The 13,442-nt window shown below is 34.3% G+C and overlaps 1 pseudogene across 1 annotated transcript; it reads right to left on the bottom strand.

Annotated features, from left to right (window-relative positions):
* Positions 1-6,338: 6,338 nt before the first annotated feature.
* On the bottom strand, positions 6,339-8,934 carry LOC143228156 (uncharacterized; annotated as a pseudogene). Its single transcript, XR_013015224.1, has 3 exons — positions 8,888-8,934; positions 8,567-8,604; positions 6,339-6,974 (listed from the first exon to the last, which is right to left on the bottom strand). The product of XR_013015224.1 is annotated as an uncharacterized LOC143228156 (transcript).
* Between the last annotated feature and the right edge of the window lie 4,508 nt (positions 8,935-13,442).

Raw genomic sequence — 13,442 nt, 5'->3', positions numbered from 1 at the left:
TTCAGCATCAGCTTTCAGAAGTAGTATATTAAAATCACAATTAAATGCAAGTTATTAGTATTACAATGCTACACTTTATGTTGAAACAGTCTTGAGTGAACTAAAGCATCGTGGTCCAACCCCTTGAAACCCATGAGCTAAAGTAATATTTATTCTGAAGATTTGGATCGGACAATAGAAAAGTGGACACTGAAATAAGATATTTTTTAAAAATTTAGTAGTACTACAGATTCTGTGCGCGTGTGAGAGAAACTGATACAACACAAAAAAAACTATAATAAATTTATAAATTTGAAATAACATCTCTGTACTTTTTACAAACTCTAAACTGACTGAACCTATGAGTATACGCGTAACGTTCTCGTGATCGCTCGTTTAACTCAACCAATCAGCATTGAGGCAGAGGGGATAAAAAATCCAAACTGTCTTTTTAGTCTTAAATTGTGTTCTAATTTGTAACTGTGAAATCATTTCATATAAATATATATATCTAACCTTTGGAAAAGCGGATGTGTGTCACGTCACACTTTATCACTTTAATAAATGGGAGGAGTCATAAAAGCCCAAACATATTTATCCTGAGAAATAGTTCAGTTACTGTCTGCTCATTATGTATTTAGTGATGTAGGTGTAAGTCATCGTAAAACCTTATAACTGTAGTGAACGTTTGTAAAATATGCCCAAAGTAAGAATGTTGTGTTTATTACCTGGCCTAAAACCAAGGGCATAATTTTATTAATGAAACAAAATATGGATTCAATTTAAACTTTAATCGATTATGAATGTAGCTATTTTCTGTTAATATCAGTAACATTTAATGCAAAACAAACCTGTTTAATCAAAGGAGACTCATAATTACGAAATCAACAAATATTTTTACAGATGTCTTGTCTATGCATTTAATTTTGTACTTTCTGTAGATAGATTAACAATAATGTCAGTATATACATTTGCCAAACAACAAAACACAAAAACCATTGTTGGAACGTAATGTTATCGAAACGCACTGGCTTTAATACATATTAGAAATTGTTAACCAATTGATTTTTATCAATAACTGTTCTATTAATACGCCATGAATTGATTTCATGAATGATCTCAATTTTGATTCTCACAAAGGAATTTACCTTCGAGTATGAACTTGTGAATAGCCTTCATAACAAAAAATTTCAGGAACTGATAGGTTTTAGGACATTAATAATTTTATTTCTTTTGTTATTTCTGAAATTCGGTTTACATCAATTATTTTTTTATGCGTGGTCAAACATTTGTGTGGACTGAAAAAAAAAGACGTCGCAGGCCGCCAGGTGCATTACACTGATACAAACTGTTTCGCAAAGCGATCCTATCAGTTTCTATAACATTTTACAGAGGAAAGGTTGATCTAAATGTAATTTATTCACAGTAATTTATAGATAAACTATGAAGTTTATTTTCATTTCCACATGTATGAGCATCAAGCCAAATACATTCAAAGTAATAAACAACGTATTCCGTTGTATGAACAGAACCCAGTCATACAAGATATCAGCGACTTTGGTTGAAGGAACACAGAGAGTTTCTCCTAGTAAGTGTTATTTTTATGTTATTTGATGGTTAGAGTAATCGACTCGCAATTTGCGGTTACCGGATTCCAATCTTCTTCATCGAACATACTCGCCCTTTCTGCCATGAGTACGTTATAATGTAATGATTAAACACATCAGTCATTTAGTAATGAATAGCCGAAGAACTGGTGGTGAAATGTGATCACTTTCTGTCTTACGTATAGTTTATTACAGCTAAATGAGGGATAGTTAAAGCAGTTGGATTTCGAGTGGCTTTGGGTAAAATTAAAAAACAAACGCAGAAATAACGTTGTCACACTTATATGATGTCACAGTTTTACAAAATGTTGAATCGAAATGTCGTTAATAGGGTTAAACATTGTTGATAAACTACATGATTCTGGTGCTGGCCCGGCATGGCCAAGCGTGTTAAAGCTTGCGACTCCTACTCTAAAGGGTCGCGGGTTCGCATCCTCGTCGCACCAAACATACTCGCCGTTTCAGCTGTGGGGCGTTATAATGTAACGGTAAACCCTATTCGTTGGTAAAAGAGTAGCCCAAGAGTTGGCGGTGGGTGGTGATGACTAGCTGCCTTCCCTCTAGTATTACTCTAATAAATTAGGGACAATTTGTGCTCTACCCATCATTGGTACCGTATACTGGCTTCTAATACTGTAAGTGCGAAGAACGCCAGTATGCTACTGAAGCGCCATTAATATAAATTTGAAAGAATGTTCAAGAGAACTCTAGCGCACTATAGGACTACACATTTCACTTGGTGTCCTCAATGGCGACATTTTGTAGCTACATTCTAGATTTTTATAAAAATCAAATGAAATACGAACACTGATGTTTCGTTTATCAGTATTCAAAATACTGTTTATTGAACATCAACACAAACGTTCAGAAAATTAAAACTTCAATTCTCTGTGTATATACGGTTCAAGTAAACTGTAAATTATGCGTGTATGTGACTTTAGAAACAAAGTAAAGCTAGCGTGCTCCTTGATCAAGTTAAAAGTTAAAAGTTAATTGTTCTTAAATTTAAAGCTCATTGTCGACTTCAGGACAGAACTAAAACAGAGGAGAGAGAAAAAAATGTGACTACAAAGCTTCGTTTTTCAAGATACTTTTAATCGTAAAGGATTTTGTTAAACGTATCATTTTGGTTTAGTTTTTATCAAGCTCTGCTCCAGCTGGTCTATCTTGTTTGTGTTTGATGTGGAAGTTTTATTGGTGCCACTGTAAACTGATATGGATTTACTCAAGTTACAAGCCAATATAACAATCCCTGTGAATGCAAATCAACCATCCAACAAAGTTGTAAGTAATTTAACAATGGACACACTTTATTTATTATTATTTTTAGGAAGTTACATATGTGCATTTCGAGCCCGAGGAAAATCATTTTGCCAGGAGTATTCTTTCAATTTTAATTATCTTGCGCCCCTTGCGGTATGAAAATATTATTAAGTTTGTAATTAGTTTAATTCAAAGTCGTTTGGCAATACGTATCAAATAAGAATAATAATAACCTATTATACAAACTATCTGTACATTTATATCTCTTTAACATTCAAAACACAAGCACTTAGATTTACTTATGCATCAACAAGTGAAAAGCGATTGTCTTTACAACGTTTCAATCATTTAAATTGGGATATTTTTTCTTTTATAATTAAATTCGTTAAATTGTTTAAAGAATCATTTTATGTTTTAGAGTAGGGGTCTCCAAACTACAGCCCGAGACTTCGGCCAACCAACAGTTTATTAAAATAGTAATATAATGTTTTAATGCATAAGAACAACAAATAAAACGTAATTGAGGAAAAGCCAGTGTAGTTTTGATACAGCCCGCCAACAGTTCATTAAAGTAATGAAACGATATAATGATATTATTATTATTTTCATTTTTAATGATATAAAAGTAAAAAATACAACGTAAATGAGCCAAAGTCAATCGAGGTGAAAACCACTTTTCTACTTGCTGGAAAACGTCATATTACTTAGTATTATGTAATCTCACTTATCGATCCCAGTGCCCTGAAGTAGCATGTTCCCACGCCTACCCCCTGCACGTCCGATTGTGTTCATGAATGCTGCTGTTTACTTTATGTTCGAATTAATAGTTATACCTAGTTATTATGTCAGGACATGGAAAGAAGAGAAAAGTTTACTTTGAATGTCGTGTTTTTTAGGAACAGCAGAGAAGGTATGACTTTGTTATTGAATGACGTAACAAAGCGTTGTGCTTAATATGCAACGAGATTATTCCAGTGCTAAAAGAATACAACATTCGTATACATTATAAAAGTAAGCAGTCATCAAACTATTCTCAGTTCACGGGAATGCTACATTCTCATAAATTCGAAGCCTTTAAATGTATCTTGTTGTTACAACAGTTTGTATTTAACAGGAAGAAACCCGAGAATAAAGTTGCAACAAGAGCAAGTTTCCAAGTGGCACACATGTTAACCAAGAGAAAAACCATTTACAGATGGTGAGCGAATTGAATTATGTATGATTGAAGTAGCCGAAGAAATTATCCAGAAAAAGCAGAATTACTTAAGAATATTAGCCTTTCGACGAATACAGTTGCACGTAGAATCGAAGGCATTGGAAACAATATTGTGTCTCAGTTGAAAGATAAGGTCAAAGAGCTCGAGTGGTTTTCTATCGCGATTAACGAGTCAACAGATGTGTCCTACACTTTACAGGTATTATAAGACAGAACAATCACTGAGGACATTTTCAGTACAACCTGGAATGAAAACAGCTGGAATGTGTTACAACGGATGGTGGTAAAATATAAGTAGTGCAGGAAAAGGTTTAGTTGGATAAATTTACAAAGTTTTAAGAAGAGATGGTTGTTCCAAGCTTATGATTCATCGTTGCATTATTCATCAGCAGGCGGTGTGTGGAAAATATCTGTATCTGTCACGTGCCGTGCAGCATGTAGTTCTAACAATTAACTTCATTTGTTCTCATGAACTCTGTTATCGTCAATTCCATGAATTCTTGACGGAAATAGAAGCAACATATCAAGACTTGTGGTACCACACTTCAGCTCAATGGCTTTGTTGTGGAAAGGTTATTTCTCGACATTTTGGGCTTAGAACTGAGATTGAAATTTTTTTAAATAAAAATCAATGCTCTCAACCGTTACTCACGGTTGAATGGCTTTGAAAATTAACTTTTTTCTCTCGACTTCACCACGTACCTGAATGAATTCAATCTTAGATAACAAGACGAAACCATGTTCATCTGTAGACCGATTTTAAAGCATTTCGGCAAAAACTATATCTATTTGAACTCCAGTTGATGAGGAGTTGTTTCAGACACTTTTCATATTGTGAAAAGTTCAAACAAGAAAAGTGTTCTCTATTCCCACGTAGGTTTGCGAAAGATATCCTCTCTGATTTGGAACTGCAGTTGAAGGAGCGTTTTCCTGATCTTGATGCAAGCGCAACAGAAATAAGGATTTTCCAAAACCCATTTGATTGTGCTATTGATAAACTGCCACCTGAAGTGTAGAATTAATTGATGTGCAATCCAATGACATGTTGAAAGACAAATACAAAGAAGGAAAACTGATAGAGTTCTATGAATGTCTTCTAGTGATCAACATGTTCATTTAAAAAGCTTTGCTTGTGAATTTATTTCAGTTTTTGATACTATCTATTTTGTGAAAAGATCAGCTTAATGTGATAAACATTTGCAATCACTTTTGATGTTAGGGAGCACTAACTTTGAACCTTAATTAAGTGTAATTTTATCAAAAAACATCAGATTCATGCTTCTTATTAATGCTAAAAAAACGACGATTCTGCGTCCTTGCCTAATTTTACCACGATCCCTCAGGCTCACGAAGTCTAAAGAAAAATCTATCTATCGGTAGTTGTTAAAAATTGCTGTTAATATCAATGTAGATCTCAAACAATAATAAAAGTCAGTAACATTCACGAAAAGAAAGGTCTTCTTTTATCTGGAACTGAAAAAAGTTTGAACGAAAGTGTAAAATAACAGCTGCACATATTTCTCTATCACAAAAGCTGTTAAACAGATGGTCTAGCAAATCACATGACCAGAAAGTTGAGAACTGTGATTTGAAGAAAGCTGGATGAAGGACCAGAAACAAAAGTAAAACGATCAATAAACCCTATAATTACAGACTTTGCATAAAAATTACGGAAGAACATGTTTTAATTTGAAGGAATCAATCAATTAATTTGTACTAATAAATAAGTAATTTCTACAGTATATTACAAATATAACACGTGAGTGCTAAACTCGTTTAATCTAGGCAGCAGTTTTAAAAGTCAATAATGAAACATGGATACAAGTAATAGAAATATCCAACACAGATTTTGTTCATGGATTTACTATTTCTTTGAGGCCCTGCATGGCTAGATGGGTAGAGGCGGGCGAATCGTAATCTGGGTTCGTGGGTTCGCATTCCCATCGCACCAAATATGTTCCCCTTTTCAGCCGTTGGAGAGTTATAACGTGACGTTTAATCCCATTATTCGTTGGTCAAAGAGTAGCGAAAGAGTTGGAGGTGGGTGGTGATGATTAGCTGCCTTCCCTCTAGTCTTACACTGCTAAATTAGGGACGGTTAATAAGGTCAATTAACCTTATCAAAAGTTGTGTTATAACCATTATTTTATCCAATAACATCGTGGTTATTTTAGAGGAGTAACACTGGAAAATTCACAAACAAATTAGTGATAATGCTTACAAACAAATTTGAAATGGTTGAGCATAATAAGAGACTGTAACCATTTGTATGGAATATCGTTTATTGAACAGACTATAAAAATATTGTTGTTAAAAATTATAAATTGGTTCTCAAGGTTATTAGCTTTATTCCTGTAGAAATAATACTGAATTAAGAAAGAAAACACAGAATCACCTATGCCTGCATTAAACCACTCTATAAGCTATACATGAAAAAGGAAATTATTTGTTGCACACTGAAAAACAATATTCATAGACTGGTCAATTGATCATTATCTTATATGTTTTCCAAGTTTTATTTTTTCTGTACACGAGAACCATATCCACCAATGAGTTGATTTGCTCTCTGTATATCATCATCAGTCAAGAAAAGTGCGTCCTCAATTCCTATGTTGTCATTGACGAAGTAAAAGTCAGGAGCGTTTGCACAAGGTATAGCTTCTTCTTGGAAGGCACAAGTGAGAGTCAGTTGGTTAAAAAACGGTCTGGTTACCACAGAGAAAGCTGTACTGATTAACAATTTGCTCTCCATTATCCAACACCTGGGGAACACATACGTGGAATATCTGGCAATTGTTAGTCGTATCAGCATAATAGCCATGTCCAAGCCCATCACAGTAGAAACCTGTTTTTATACTGCCCACAATGAGCTGCGCGCCGTCTGGCAGTTCAAAAGCAGATCGTTTTGCCTGCCAGATGGAGAAAAAAAGGTCTTCAGTTTCCAGTCTTAACAACACTATTAATGCAGTCGTTTAAAAACTTTTACGTGAATTTGTTTAGTGAAAATCGTATGTTCTCATTCATTTCTGGAATAGAATTACAGTACTCTTTATCTATATGTAGTTTCGTATTAAATAAATATGGGCTACTTTCCAATAAGGCAAAGGTATATCTATAAACAGGTTGAAAAACACAAACAAATCAATTTTTCAAATCGTCATATGAAAACCGAAACAAAATTTAAACTTTCTATAGTATATAAATTCCAAGCTAAGGCACGTATCTGGCACCGAATTACGTTTTATGTGTTAACTTTAAATAAACATATTTCTTAAATAAAAGTAATAGAAACCTGAATGTGTTTGAAGCTTTTGTAGAACTTTGTTTCTTAAAAACTACACTCGTCGACTGACAAGGTGACGATAAACTTAACAGTTAGTAATGTGTTTAACTGGTCACATCGTACAATACTAACAAGCAAATATACGTAATAAAATAATGCTTTCATCATGCACTACACGTTATGGACGTATAAGATTCTCATGCGAGCCTATTTCTTAGTTTGTTTCTTCTTGACTTTGATTTAGAAAGCAATCTCCCATTTAATCCATTAATTATGAGGAATAACTAACATTGTTTAAATCGGGTTAACCTCAATACACATAAATGCATCATTTGGTTAACAAGCGTATTTATGTATGTGTTTTTTATAGTATTATAGTAAAGCCATAGCAGCCTACCTGCTGTGTGTACTGATAGCATCTAACCGCTGATTTCACTGTTGGCAATCCGAAAACTTACCGCTGTCCATGTGGAGGGCACGTGCAAGTGACTAAAACACTTACATATTAGTTTTATGAAATACAGTTTGCTACCTCTTGAGGAAAAACACCGTAGAAGACCTAAAAATCTACAACGGAACTTTATTCTTCATTTCTCGAAGTCTCCAGAAACAGTTATCAGAAAAAAAACATCTTTTCATTTCTATCGACATCTTCACTGGTGTTAATAACCCATTCAGCGAGCGGACTGTATGTGTGAATGTATTTTATAACAAAGTCACATCGGGTTATCTACTGTGTCCACAGAAGGGAATAAAACTCCTGATTTTAGGATTGTAAATCCGTAAACTTAGTGCTATTTCATTATGGGGCACGCATGCGGCAAGAAGGTGAACTTATGTTCCTGAAGAACCCCGTGGGGTAAAGCTGGAAGGTGTACATATCTGTGACCACTTTCTTCAAACAACTAAAAACCTGCCAAATTTAAAAATAAAAATTTGCCACCAGAAGCTCAGGAGTAGGTCTGAAGACGTTCAAAACTGGGCTTCGATATCCGTGAGTACAGCATGGATTATGTAAAGTATAACCAGGAAAAATAAAAAATAAAATAATTAAAAACGGTTATTTTGTACACTTTTTTCAAACAGGAAACGGTCTTAGCATCTAATATACATATATATATATTGAATATGAGTTATTGCTCTTAGTCAACAAAGTTAAGTCGATCGACCGATTAAGTTCAGTTTTTGAGAGTGTCTGAAGAAGTTTCGCTGACTCACCCGTGGTAAGGAAAAGATCACTGCCATTAGCATGGAAGCTGCAAACGAGAATGTATAATAAGTAGTTGTAATAAAATAAGATCGAATGAAGAACACTTTCCACTTTTAACGTTGAGATATTTTGTAAGTCACAGAACAGTACTTGATCTATGAAAATTGTTGTAATATTTGAAAAAGATAGCTATATATTGTTACATATTGTTATCTATATTGTGATGTATATTTTTCACTGTTTTGGTTTTTGTATGTTTTGCAAGATAATTTGATTGTTTCCTTATTTTATTGAATAAGAGATATTAAAAATACAATAATTAATCTTACCTACGAGTAAAACGCACTTCATCGTTACTAAAGTAATGTACTGTAAATCAACCTGTAAAGAAAAGTGACGACGATTTGGATTAAGTAAACACATTCAGAGGAATGTTAGGTATATATTATTGTAGTTCTTTCTGGTGAAAACAAACCAAATACACAACATAATTATGTTCACAGAAGCTTCAAATTCTAACAGCTAATTATTAGATAAAAAGACAGAAACACATACGCATATATAAATTGTAAATAACTCCACAAGTATAATATCACAACAAACATAATATCTGTAAATATTATAAATCCTGTAACAAAGAGGGTTTTTTGTTTCAAACGAAAATTTCTGACACCAGGTGGCCAGCCAGCTATTTACTTACCCAATTTCTCTCGTTTTACGCTAGTGGGGTATCACTAATTCAGCTGGATAAAATTCGTTCCTTTTATACTCGCGAGATGAAACCCCGAAATAAGCCGGTTTCCATTCTGCCATGAGCCACCTGGAATCAGGTAACCAGATAACGAATCATCATTGGTTGAGAGTTTGAATTGTCTTCACGCCCATCTTATGTTTTTAAATTTATTTAACTGATAACATACAGAAATGTGAATAATCCTAGTCGTTCACTGCTACTCTTATTTAGAATTTGTGCTTCTTGGTTCACGTAAACTGTGTTTTTACATTATTTTATTGTTACTCCATTCTGTAAACTCTCCTGATAATTTTTCTGATTAAAATAACATGTTTCTAATCAGTTACCTTCACCATTTTCTATTTCATATGTTTTTGCAAAAACACTCCGAGTTTAGTTGTTCTTTAAACATGTCTAGTTTTAAAACCTTTTTTATTTCTTAATTTAATGATGTCACTTTTTTTCTCGAAATATATATATTCCCACAAAGCTACTATTGACAGTAACCGTCCCAAAATGTCAACTAACAAACAAGAGGTAACCCATTCCTATTAACTCTTGGTCTGCTCTTGCCTAATCGAACAGTGGAACTTGACAATACCTGTTTTCGCGCATCTTCGACATGAAAGTGTGGAGCATTAGCGGTAACAAAACACATAAACCGCTGCCTATAGAATTTACAGATTGGCCTTCTCACCGCTGGGAGCTTAGTGTCAGAGAACTATTCTTGTATTTTAACGTATTTGGTTGTTGTTTTATTTGTAACATGTACTTAATAACCAAGAAATTTATTATCCAAATTATCACTTAAACGTGTTTCGGAATGTGTTACACGAAACATTGAGAATACCTTTTACCTTTCTTAAAAAAATAATTATTTTATCTGTAGTTTCTGTTAATGTAGAGATAAATATTCCAACTTAATTAGTCAGTTCAGTCGTTATGTTGCTGAGAAGTGTAACTATAATTAATTTATTTGTATCATTCCAAGGATGTTTTCTATGTGTTCACGTGACAATAGTTATACTAGTTACGTAATTTTCCTTGAAATAATCTTCTTGTTGACGTCATTCGTTAAAAGAGAAATTACGGTAGCAGTTCGTTTTGAGGCCTGGCATGGCCAAGAGCGTAAGGCGTGCGACTCGTAATCCGAGGGTCGCGGGTTCGGGCCCTCGTCGCGCTAAACATGCTTGCCCTCCCAGCCGTGGGGGTGTATAATGTGACGGTCAATCCCACTATTCGTTGGTAATAGAGCAGCCCAAGAGTTGGCGGTGGGTGGTGATGACTAGCTGCCTTCCCTCTAGTCTTACACTGCTAAATTAGGGATGGCTAGCACAGATAGCCCTCGAGTGGCTTTGTGCGAAATTCCCAAACAAACAAGTTCGTTTTGTTTTTGGTTAAGGAAAAATTGTTGATATGAAATTAAACTCACTAAAAGAAAATGGCATTTGAATTAGTTCAGAATATTAAAACCATGATATCTAACATTACTTAACAGTATATATGTAAAAAACGGCTGGTATGGGTGGAGAAAACACTATGTAGAAAAGCGAACAACGTTTCGACCTTCTTCGGTCAACATCAGTGAACATGTTTTAGATAGAACAGAAATTAAAAAGATATATGATTTACTTAATCCACTTGTAAAACTGACTAGTTTTGCATTTTAATAATATCTGGCATAAGATTCACGAAACGAAAGGCAACAATGTTATGTCGTCATTTTATAACACTGATTAGTATTTCGATATTTTCTAAAACTTTGGTATTCAGTGATTTGACTAATATATTGAATGAAATGTTACTAATTCTGTTCTAAGAAAATTTACGTTAATATTACATATTTTCATGTTACTGATATTCACAGCTGATGAAAACCACCATGTATCTGTACATTACCTCTGATAAAAATGAAATAGAAACCCTATTACTAGAGCGCTGTCAAAAGGTGGACTTTCTTCTTCTGTGACAAACTGGGAGTCTCCCTTTCCGATTCGCTTGGGATATAGGGTTATGAGTTATAGGGTTTCTATTTCATTTGCATTAAATCTTCATGGACAAACGTGTTTTAGAACATCATGAATATTCATTACCTATGATATAATAAGCTGTTGTGGTTTTCTTCTTTTTTTATATTTTAACTACTCATGTACCTTTATTTGAAATAAAACTCTTATAAAAGAATAACACTGTTGAATTTGTAGTAATTTATTAAGTATGGTTTTAGTTGTGGTAGAGAAAGAGATCATCTGTATGAGATTCTATATAAAATATGTTTTGTTTTCATCAATACCTTATTTAAAGAAATAAAATCCAGTCATTGTTTTGTATGACTTAAAAGTATGTAAATTATTCTTATACAGAATATTTTATTGAATAAAACCGCCATAGCTTTCAATTGATAAAAAATGAAAATAAAGACATTTGAAAATTACATATATATTTAAATGAGTTGGTAACTATCTTTACACAAGACCTGATGATACATACAATGGTAGTGTGTTATTAAAGAACTTGTTTGTTTTTTTGTGAATTAGACATGGTTCGGCATGGCCAGATGGTTAAGGCACTCGACTCGTACCAAGCATGTTCGCCCTTTCAACCGTGGGGGTATTATATATAGTGACGGTCAATCCCACTATTCGTTGGTAAAAAAGTAGCCCAGAGAGTTGGCGGTCGGTAGTAGAAGAAGACTAGCTGTCTTACCTCTAGTCTTACATTATTAAAATAGGGACTACTGGTACAAGTAGTCTTTTTGTAGCTTGGCGCGAAATTCAAACCAAACTTTATACAACGAAATCTACAGTCGTATACTCCGCAGACAGTACATTCAAAATCGCAACCCCACACTTAAAGCACTCAGATAAACACAATAAGGAATAAAATACGAAACTTAATCAGACAACAGAAAAGAAGAAAACTGGGACACCTTCTGTTCCGATCTATATCACTCCTAGAAAACACGTTTTAAGACACATCATGAACCAGACATGAACAGATACTTTTATAATACAGTCACAAACTTTATTGATCAAAACAGAAGCATTTTTTATACCTAAATTTCCAGTCAACACTATTACACTCCAAGAAAAAACAAAGACTGGAGCACTCATCAACTGATAAAACATATCACTGTAACAGAAGTCATGCACTGCTATTAACAACACAAAAAAACAAAGCCCCTGGAGAAGATGGTATTCCAGCTATCCTCCTAAAACAAGGCACTCAGAGATTATATGAACACCTAACAGCGTTATTTAATCTCTCACTATCAGCTGGATATATCCCCGTTTCTTGGAAGGAAGCAATAATAATGTTCCAGAAAGAAGGAAAGCCAGCGAATAAACCAAACAACTACCGCCCGATTAAAACAACCAGTTGTATTGGCAAAGTATTAGAGAGGATGAATTAGTAATCGTCTGTCAGTTTACTTAGAAGAAAATTCAAAATTACCAGAAATTCAAAACGGAGTTCGAAAAACCATAAACTACAGACCACCTGATTCGACTTACAGAATCAATTACCGACAGCTTCAACAAAAAGAATGCACTGTAGCTTGCTTTCTCGACATTGAGACAAGCATTTGGCAATGTGCATAACTTGACATAGATTACTTGAAATGGTATTACCCCAGGAAACTATTCGCTGGCTGTCCAACTTCCTGGATAACAGAATGTGTAAAGTAAATGTAAATGGGGGGCCCACTCAGGGTCCTTTTCACTCGAAGCAGGAGTCCCGCAGGAAGGGTTATGTTAGCCCTATATTATTTATCATGTACGTGAGTAATATGCCTCTGTCGGACCTAAATTTAGGTTATGCATCACAGTTCGCTGACGATGTAGCAGTCTGGAAAAGTGCCCCACTCCGTCAATAGCAACAACGAACCTACAACCAGTCCTGAATATAACATCGAAGAATACTGCCAGAAATACAGAATCAAAATCAATATTCCAAAACCCAAGTCATATTATTCAGCAGACTGAATAAGCTGAAAAAAAGATCCACCAAAACTATATATGAATGGATCACTTTTACTGCCTCCTTCTGCTGCTAAATTTCTATGTCTAACCTATGATTCAAAATTAACGTGGCTACCACATATTAAAATGTACTGATACGAATCTGGAAAAGAGCAAACTATGCAAGAAGTC

The sequence above is a fragment of the Tachypleus tridentatus genome, chromosome 10 (assembly GCF_004210375.1).
Source record: "Tachypleus tridentatus isolate NWPU-2018 chromosome 10, ASM421037v1, whole genome shotgun sequence".
Classification (NCBI taxonomy): domain Eukaryota; kingdom Metazoa; phylum Arthropoda; class Merostomata; order Xiphosura; family Limulidae; genus Tachypleus; species Tachypleus tridentatus.
This window is presented reverse-complemented; position numbering and strand designations above follow the sequence as displayed.